Below are 11,077 nucleotides of genomic sequence, written 5' to 3'. Positions count from 1 at the left end.
GGATCGTGGACGTGTATAAGTGGATGACGTAGGTAGGATTCAACAGGAGACACAATGATTCAGTTTGATACACAGATAGTTGGTAGATATTCTACATATACCAAAAAGAGATATCTAATACGTCACGTGCAGGGAGTCGAACGGAGATTCATATACTTGTGCCTTATAATAAGGCTGGGATTAAGATGGCGTCAGTCCTCCTTCGAAACGCCTTGTTTTTTCAAGATACAAGATATGATCATTTTATTAACCAACCATCATGCCCAAATTTGAGCTATACAATCAAATACATTACAGGACAAAGTTAATGATTAGATTGATTAAAGTGCATTTAAACAAAAAACATGTATACACAATTAAACAAAGTGACATAATTATAAACCATGTTTTTGACAAATCATTTCGTTGTTTTGGAATCGACTGTGATTTATTACTTAATCATGTTATAGTCCTAGGTCTATGTGAGACAACTCCTGACCGATTTTATAAATAGTTTGTTTCTTTCGTTCTTCAAAAAGGGATAGCAATAATTAAGATAACTTTGTAGTAACAAATAAATCTTCAGATGAAAGAATCAAAACAAATTGCATTTGTTCAAATACTGAAGCATCTAAAGGAAAAGAATGGAAAACGGACGTTTACTTTTAACTACAGTCTGAAATCTAGTGGGATAGGAAATTCAACAATTGGATAAAATCAATAATGAAATATTCAATGCCGATGAAGACACTGATCAAGAGGTACCTATAGAAAAAAATTGTCCATCTGCCGTGGTTGTAGAATTATGCATCCTGTCAAGCCAAAAATATTTATTTATATTTTATTGAATATTGAATTTATATGAAATTGTGAGTAGCTATAGTCGAAGTTGCAGAAGTTATGAGGCTAATAAAAACTAATAACATCCATGTATCTATGACTTTTAAAAAAATCAATCAGTACACATCCAACATTCAATGGATATAGTGTAAAGACGTCAGAGAAAACTTGCCCTAGTGCAATGCCAAAATATAAGTATCGCCTAAATGTAGTGCCGTGAAAATACATTTGTGTAGAACAATCATATCAAGTATGGTTTTAGTTTGTCTACTGAATAAAGAAATATGCGTACCTGTTAATGCAACTCCAAAGTAAATTAAAAATATTTTTACACTAATTACATCCAAGTATCAAGATCTTTTTTTTTCATGGAATGTTAGATGTGAACTAATTGCTATTTTTAAAGTCATAGATACATTGATTGAATTAGCTGTTATTGGCTTCATTACTTTCAGCAACTACTACTAATTACAAACTGAGGCACCGGTCGTGTTGTTCATATAAGTACAAACTTGGCAGTCAATATGGTTCAAGCTTTGCCTTCTAAAATTTCTCCTTGTGACCATAGTATAACTGCATCTATATATCATTAAAATACGGTTTTATATCTGGAGAATTGCATTTCTTTTAAATCAGCAATTCATTTAATTTGCAATGTAGATAACCTATATTCAGTCCTTTTGTGAAAATCTGCGATAAGTTTCTTCAGAATAATACAGTATAAAATTATTTTTTTCAGACAGATCAAAGCCATTTTATAATTCTTTTAGATAATTCGAAAAAAAAACGAAAATATGATATTGGTATCATGAATACAAGAAAGAAATATACGATGAAGTTAAGAAGATTAAAAGCTACATTGATTTTTGTTTTTATACATAAAAGAGAAAATATTAATGAAGTTTCTTGACGAGAATATATTAAATGAAATATAAATAAGACTTTTTGGCTTGACAGGATGTATAAATCTCCAGCAACGGCCGATGTAAAATTGTTATTTAGAAATACTAGTAACGCTTGATAAGTGTCTCCATCGGCATTGTATATTTTATATTTTATTTTCTCGACTCTTTGTGATAAGAAGAGTAAATTTTCTATTTCACTACATTTCCGACTGTAAAGAGGATTATAAAGTAAAAAGTAAACACCTGTTTTCTTTTCCTTTCCTTGAGTAGCTCCAGTATGATGTCAACCTATAGAAATAAAGAATTAATTCTCCATTTAGGATGACAATAGATATAGGAAGATGTGGTGTGAGTGCAAATGAGACAACTGTCCATCCAAATTACAATTTGAAAAAGTAAACAATTAAAAGGCCATTTAATAACCAAACATGTGAAATATATAGCTTGTTGTTCTATATCTAAATATGGCATTACATGGTGGTTCAATATCAAAATATACATTATATTAGTTCCATATAATTCTTAATCTTTTGTACGGTATTATTCATATTGAGTTTGAGCTATAATTGTTTATAATGCAGTTTAAACGGACGGTAAACAACCAAACATGTGAAAGCAGTCATATGACATTGCATGGTTTTTCAATATCAAAATATACATTCTGTTAGGTCGATATAATTCGTCATCTTTTGTACCTCCTTACTCATCTAGAATTATTTAATTAATTCAAAGTTTGTTGAGGATATGAACCTTTTCAAATAGAAAGTTAAAACATACACAGCTTCTCTCCGCCATTATTCGGATACTTCCCTTGTGTTATTAACTGCAGAGATAAAGCAGAAAGGATTAGGTCCAGTAAGACCCCTTGTTGGCCGATAATATAGCAGTTTTACAAAAGTGTTTAAATGTAAACTTCCAGTTATTTATTGCAAAGTGCAATGCTTCTACTACAAAATATGGGCTGTTTTCGACATTACAACGCACATATATCGGGTACTAGCATCATTAATTCATGGTAAATTACTGGAATCTTTACATTTTGAGCATTTGAGTTAAATTTTAGACTTGCCATCTTAAATGAAAGTGGCTGCATCGGTGTTCATTCTTAATATTGAAATGTGAGTTGTATTTAATGATAATACATAACATATCTGAAGGTTGAGGATAAACACGGATGCGGCCACTTTCATTTTTGACAAACACTATTTGAAAAGAGACATTTTTTAGCATATTTGATAGAATTTTCATTTTTATGCTTGCATTGGAGCGTGTCAATGGCAGTTAAAATCTTTCACATAAACTATTTGAATCAAATAAAACAGACCCTTAAGTATTTAAAAAGTGTCCAAAATCTTTCAGAATTTAGCTAATATCAAATGAAAGGAGCAGGTCCGGTAAATAACTGACAAATTAGCACAGAATGAAACAAAGCAAGAGTTGGTTACGCTGCAGCAAAAAATATCAAGCTTTGAAGAATAATTACCATAATCTGAAGAATGAAAATTTGATATTGCAGGGATTTTTAAGTGTTTTCGAAATGGAACTTGTACTAACATAAACGATTAAGGTGCAAATAAAGTGATGCAATGACACGCAGAAAGTTTCGAGCCTAAAACAAATTAAGTAGTATTAAACCACTGCAACAAATACAAATTCAGAAGAAAGTACAAAATAAAGGCAACAGTAGTATGCCGCTGTTCAAAATGCATAAATCGATAGAGAAAAAACACAACTTCGCAGATCACTTCGTAGAGTTTAATAGAACATGCTCGTAGTCAAGTATTTCTTGCATTGTATAATATGACCACTAATTCATTTACATCTCTACACGTCCATGATCTACCTAATTGGTGCTCTTGCCGGGTTGTCATAATAATGTTTTAAGATATTAATCAAACAACTACTATCAACATACAAGTGTTGTCTGCATGAATGAAAAATTATTCACTTTGCTTGCTAATGTTACAAACAATTCCAACATGACGCCATTAGCCTTCAAACCCTAGGTATAAATGTGCTTTTCATGAATGAATAAAAGAATTAAATGAAGTTCAAGAATATCAAAACAAGTGACATTGAGGCAGTACTAACAGATTTTGATGTATTGTAACTGCCTTTTTATTGAGAAAAAAACTTTTTAGTTCAAGGGTTAAAAATACATTATCCTAGTGCATTTATGTTTGAATGGACAAAATATTACATTGTCAGTCAATGTTTCATCTCCATAAATCTGTTGAATTTATTCATATCGGTATAAAAAGTAACTTACAAGTTTTAAATCAAAGAGAATATAAATTCCTTTTTTCAAAGTGTTGGCTGATGTCCGCAAAACTACTTAGGTAAAAATTAATCCCAAACGGACGTTTTTTTTTTCTACACGTCCTACAGTAACTTAGTGCACGGATTTGATATCTTAACTTTTGGTCAGATATTTGACATAAAAATATTGTTAAGGTGGTACTTAACACTACAGGGAGATAACTCTTTAAAGTAAACTAAACGTTTTAATTACTTTGTGTTGTAAAGGGAATATTAAGCTTTTCACTAATCAAAATTTGTGTTTGTCAAACTGCTATATAACCAGTGTAATTTGGTTCAAAATTTTTGAAATTTTTATATTTTTGTTGAAGGGTCAAAGTAAATACATTGTCAAAATTTTATGAAAATCAAACGAGCCAAATTCATTTTAGTGAAAGTGTTGGGTAACACCTTAAAACATCAAAAGTACAAAAGGAACTACTGTATTGATAAGACTGAGATTTATTTTCTGATCCTTATGTGGAATATAATCTGTAAAATCCGAATCTATCACTTATCGACCAGCGATAAATAATTAAATTATCAAAGATGGAACCAATCCGTTTTGAAAACTGCGATCAGCATCCAATCTTCAAATGAAATCCAATAGCGTGAATCAATGAACAACAACACGTGTTTGATTTTAGAGTATTTATAACCTGTATGTTTTCTGTTTTTTTCTTTTCTGTCTGTTCTTGTATACAGTAACAATTAATTGATAGTGTAAAATTTTAAATGGTGTACGTATTTTTTTTCATTGTCAGCATTTGATTTTGTATAGTTTTATAATATTAGTAATGAGTACTCAAACATTTTCCTATCTATCAAAACCGTAACCAATACTTTTTTCCAGCTGTCATACACAAATTGCCTATTCCTTAACTTTTACTGTTATTTCATTTGAAATACAACAATTTCATGCGTCAGAAACATATCACAACAATGTCAGGTATTTGATAAACTACCGATTCAAACACCAAAAAGACACGTTATCTGTTAGAGGCCTAGACTGGTAACCTACTTAAGTTTACAACAGTCGCTGATCAAAGTAAGAATAAAAGGCAGTGCTATGATAACAGTGGCAACATAACCCATCCCGACACATGTCATTCTTTGATCGTCTGCACATCGTCGCGCTCTTACCCAAGCAGACGTTAAATTCTTCTGAACTTTGAGCTGTTCTGAAATTTCTCGTAACTCTTCTTTAATTTGCTGTTTTAGTTCTGCATTCGTGTAATTGTGATTGCTTGATTTTGTTGAATGGGCAATAAACTGTTCATTTGTATAACATCTGCATATACACTGGGACTCTGAAACAGTCTTGTCTTCAGCTGGTAGCTGAGTTGGGGATACCACAGAATCAGATGTTCCATTGACGTAAGCGGCTGTTGTGTAGTGAGTTGTTGTTTTTTGACATTTGATATGAGATGACACCGCCGGGGTCAATCCTGTAAAATAATGTATATGTGTATTGAAGAATATAATTACGTTGTAGTCTGTGGTTGTGTGATACGACTCAAACTATACTATCATGGGAAATATATTTTGTTATTCATATAACGCATGATTGCATAATAATTGAAAATGCTTAATAAAGCCAAGGGAACACAACATTATAAGAACATATTGATTAATATATCTTTTTAATTTTGGAATTACGAAATTCAAGTAATGTCTATCATTTTCACAGAGAAATGTCCTTAAAACTTGATGTTAATTATTGTTTGTATGTTTTTTTTTCTTCTTTTTAGATGATGTAGGGGAAAACATTTTCTGCGGGTTAAGATATTTCTTTACAAACATATCTTTAAAAAACTGAACCTGGTCACACTTTACAACTCATGCATGTTTATGTGCTTATAACTATTAAGCGCCTGTATATCAATTCAGTTTATTGAGTAATTCTTCCAAACCAAATAACTATACGAACATATTTCTAAAAATAAAAAGGGGCAAAGACAACGTGAATATAACAAAGCCCCAACTCCTTCAGTGGAGATAAAACAATATCACCGTATGGTCGGATTTCAACAGAAAGTGTTCTTTAATCATTGTATTGAGCGGTGCATAAATGATTTTTTAGGGTTATAGATTTGAGCGCTAACAAACTTTTTTGACCCCGCCACATTGTATACTTGTATGTACCAGGACAGGAGTCTATAATTCTAAAATGGTTGTCGTTTGATTTCAGTATGATTTTATTTTTCAATAACTTGTCATGTAGGCGTCTTTCATAGTTTACTTAACAGTATGAGATTCTGCCGTGATTTAAAGGTGTACGGTGACCCGACTAGTTATTTTTTAGTTGGCATACCACATCTACTTAGTTCATACGTTATGGCACTGACGAGGTTCTCGGTTTGTCATTTAATAAGTTATAGCACAGGCGAGGCTCTCAGTTTGTCAACTTATAAGTTATAGCATAGGCGAGGTTCTCAGTTTGTCATTTTAAACGTTATGGCACTATACGTTATGGCACTGACGAGGTTCTCAGTTTGTCATTTAATAAGTTATAGCACAGGCGAGGCTCTCTGTTTGCCATTTTGTAAGTTTAAGCACTGACAAAGTTTTCGATGTGTCATTTTATAATTTAAAGCACTGATTAGGTTCTCAGTGTGTCAACTTATCAGTTATTGCACTAGCGAGGTTCTCGGTCAATCATTTTGTAATTTTTATCACGGGCGAAGTTCTCGGTTTGTAATTTTATAAGACTAAGTTATAGCACTTGCGCGGTGTTCAGTTTGTCAATAAGTTATGGCATAGGCGAGATTCTCAGTTTGTTATTTGGTAACTGTTAGCACTGGCAAAGTTCTCGATTTGTCATTTTATAGGTTATAGCACTGGTGAGGTTCTCAGTTAGTCATTTCATCAGTAATGGCACTGGCGATGTTCTCCGTTTGTCATGTTATAAGTTAAAGCACTGGTTAGGTTCTCCGTTTGTCATTTTATAAGTTATGACACTTGCTAGTGTTTTGGTTTGTCGGTATCAACATGTAGACATGTCTATACATCTTTTGAGAACTATTCTAAAAAGAAGATGTGGTATAATTGCCAATGAGACAACTATCCACAAAAGACCAAAATGACACAAACATTAACAATTATGGGTCACCGTACGGCCTTCAACAATGAGCAAAGCCCATACCGCATACAGTCAGCTATAAAAGGCCCCGATAAAACAATGTAAAATAATTCAAACGAGAAAACTAACGGCCTTATTTATGTAAAAAAAATAATAGTTTATTCCTGTCAACTACTTCTATAAGGATACGTGTTCCATTACTTATTATACTTATTTTTTCCAGTTTGTACAACAAGCAATGGTTTTTACTATAGATTATTGTCTTATCACGTGACAGTAAGTGCTCATTGCGTTGTCTTCATCCCGTGACAGTTAGTGTTCATGGCGCTGTCAGCATTTTGATTGCGTCCTTGGTATCTAACATTTGTTAAAGATGTAATATGGCTTGATCAAGCTTCTGGTACGTAAGTTGTTTGGAAGTACTGCATTTGTCAATGGTCAAATAAAATGTATTATTTTAGGGTTATGAATACATTGTTAACTTATGTTGTATTCCTTGAGAATGTGGATAGAGGTCATAGAATAGAGAATAATAAATAAAAGTTAAGACGAATAGGAAAATATGGACACAAAAAAAGAAAGAATAGAGAATATTATTTAGATTCTAAAATACAAAGAAAAGATAAGTTTAGATAAAAAGTAAAAATAATTGAGCAAATGGGATAAACAATTGAAGAATACAAATATATAGGACCCTCTATTGGACCCTGTTGAATGTTTCTTTTGCATTATTTACACTTCAAATGGTTTAATGTGTTAATTATTTGTCCATAATGTGTTTTCTATTGGAAATACAATTAATCTTATTTTATCTTATCTTATCTTATCCTTGCTACTTATAGCATAACAATACATATACAGTATTACCACAAAACTGCACATCACAGTACTCATATCGTTTTCCTGGATCCATTGTGTAACACCAGGGTCCTTCAGGCTCTCGGTCAGGGTTCCGACAATAATTTTCATGCTCTTTCATCGACTCAGTATTAATATGATCGTGTGGGTAATCAGAATCCCATCTCTGGCATGGGATGCATGAGCGAGTCATGTTCTCTGTACCTATATATTCCAGTCCTAATTCAGTAGTTTTGCAACCTAATTCTGCAATTAGAAATACTTTCTTTGTATTGTTTAGATTATGAACTCTGGATGTTTTTACCGTTTTAGTTTTATGTATCATAACATAAATTCGGTATAGAATATACTTTTGTTTACAATACCATTAAAAGGACATAAGCTGTCAAATTTCTTATCAATGATTAGACTTAATTTCTCAAATATGGTTCAGAACATACTGAAACGAATATCCAAATTATAAAATAGTCTAAAATAAACAATTTACAATGGGTTGGCTCGGTAACATAGTCAAGACGCATTTTAATTACTAGTAACTATCGAGGATTGAACATAAACATTAATCATATTTTATCTTATTTATATTTATATATCTAGTGACCAATACTTCTTCAAACAACAAACATATTAACCAATTAAAAAAATCAAGAGTGCACGGCGTAAACTTGATAAGTTTTTCATTAATTTTAGGGATCCACATTCATATAGCGCTAGACTTCAGCGGCCATTACCCCAATATAACGGTAACACATGCTTATATAACTTTTTTACTATATATTTTTTTTCATATCACGTGACAGTTAGTGCTCATAGTGTTGTCTGCACCACGTGACAGTTTGGGCTCATGGCGTTGTCTTCATCCCTTGAGAGTTATTGCTCATGGCGCTGTCAGCATTTTGATCGCCTCCTTGGTATCTCACATTTGTTAAAGATGTAATATGGCTTGATTAAGCTTCTGGTACGTTAGATGTTTGAAGTTCTGCACTTGTCAATGGTCAAGGAAAATGTATAATTAAGGGTTATGTGTATATTGTTTAATCATGTTTTATTCCATGAGAATGTGGATGGATTGCACAGAACAGTGAACATTGAATAAAAGTTAAGACGAATAGCAAAATATGGACTTCTTCAAACAACAAACATATTAACCAATTAAAAAAATCAAGAGTGCACGGCGTAAACTTGATAAGTTTTTCATTAATTTTAGGGATCCACATTCAAATAGCGCTAGACTTCAGCGGCCATTACCCCAATATAACGGTAACACATGCTTATATAACATTACCCGGAACCCTGAGCTCTTACCAAATCTAACAAAAGTAATATAAAACTACTCAAGACACCATGGTAATTTCATTAAGTAGAATGTAAATGATCCTTGACAAAGTAAAAAAGAATAGTATATCAACGAACGGAACAAAAGTAGAACAACTATCCTTTTCCCGACTTGGTAAAGTAATATCTCGCAGAAAAGATGAGTTAAACCACGTTTTATAGCTAGCCAAACCTACAACTTGTATGACAGTTGTTAAACTGTAGTTTCGTTATATTGATAAAATTTGAAATGCAACACAAGTACGATTGCTTATTAGACAACTCTAAACAAGAGACCAAATGACACAGAAATTAAGAACTTATTTACAAAAAAATGGACGAAAATAATTATGCAACATATACATGTAGATAAAAAAACAACCACTGAATTACGGGCTCCTGACTTTGGACAGGCACATTCATACAGAATGTGACGGGGTTAAACATATTAGTGGGATCCCCTTGACCTGAGACAGTGTTTTAACAGTCCAGTTTAAGTAATAACTTTTCTGCTTGATCGATCATAAAACTTACCCCCATATGTCAATAATGTCCTCAGATAGAAAGCAAGAAACATGTTAACAGACATGTTTCCAAATGAAGAATGATATTCCAGTTTAAGTATTGATCTGCATATTGTTTTCAAAAAAACCATGACAGTGAATTTCTAATAAGGATTATATACATAAAATACTGACTTCAGAAAATACAGATTATACAGCATTACTTTTCATTTCTTACATTTGTACCTAGCATTCTATAACTATATATGTCTAATTTCAAGAACAATGAATTTGTCTCCTTCAATGAAATATAATCTTGTATTGCAAGAGGGAAACTAAATCTCATTTAACAAATGAAAAGTGTTTTAATCAATGAGGCAGAGTATTTTCCTTAGAGCATCAGGTTAAACATATTAAATAAGATATTAGGTAGATCCCAATTAACGTTTTGATCACACCAATTTTAAAAATCAGAAATAAAAATATATATGCATGGTTTTAGTTTGTTTACTGAATAAAGAACTATGCACACGTGCTAATGGTACCACCTGCAAAATAAACTTATAATATTTTTACACTAACTGCATCGAAACATAAAGATCTGAATTGGGATGCAGCCGTGACAGACTAGGTCGAATTTTACCATGCCAAAGATACAAATCGGATAAGATTGACAACCATATTATCGGGGAATATTCGCTTGGTAACGGTTTAAAATCGACGCTTCCTGAACAGTATCTGATTAAAAAAAATAGGAATTTTAATTAAAGTTTTAATTGCCATCCCCGACTCACAGGATCAGACTTTGACAAATCTTAATTAGGAATGATCATAGGACGGCAGTAAAAATCGTGAATGTATATGACCCCAGCTTTATGCATCACCTTTCATGGCGTTTGTTGGTTTAAGTTTGTTTAACAAAACATTCTTTTATTCGAATCTTGTTAAATCAAGTGTATTTTTTTTATAAGTTAATAGTATCAAGTTGAATTGGATTTAGAAAAGGATCTGACAGATGCACAGACCATGTTCCACTCTAATATTGTAGGCTGGTCATACATAACACACTGGCATTATAATTCTAGGTAAAAATGACAGGGATTATCCAAACCATTTATATCATTTAAACCTTTTAGCCTATTTAAAATGTGTATTGTCCTGATACAACATGTATGTAAAAGTAGTCATTACATACGGAAAATAGTACATGTACATATAATTGATTGTACTATTTGATCTACTTATCAGACCACAAGTTCGTCACAAAAGGTTTATACTTGTTATATATATAGTTTATC

This window comes from Mytilus trossulus, chromosome 8 (assembly GCF_036588685.1).
Source record: "Mytilus trossulus isolate FHL-02 chromosome 8, PNRI_Mtr1.1.1.hap1, whole genome shotgun sequence".
NCBI lineage: Eukaryota > Metazoa > Mollusca > Bivalvia > Mytilida > Mytilidae > Mytilus > Mytilus trossulus.
The sequence above is the reverse complement of the archived record's forward strand: the minus strand, read 5'-3'. Positions refer to the sequence as shown.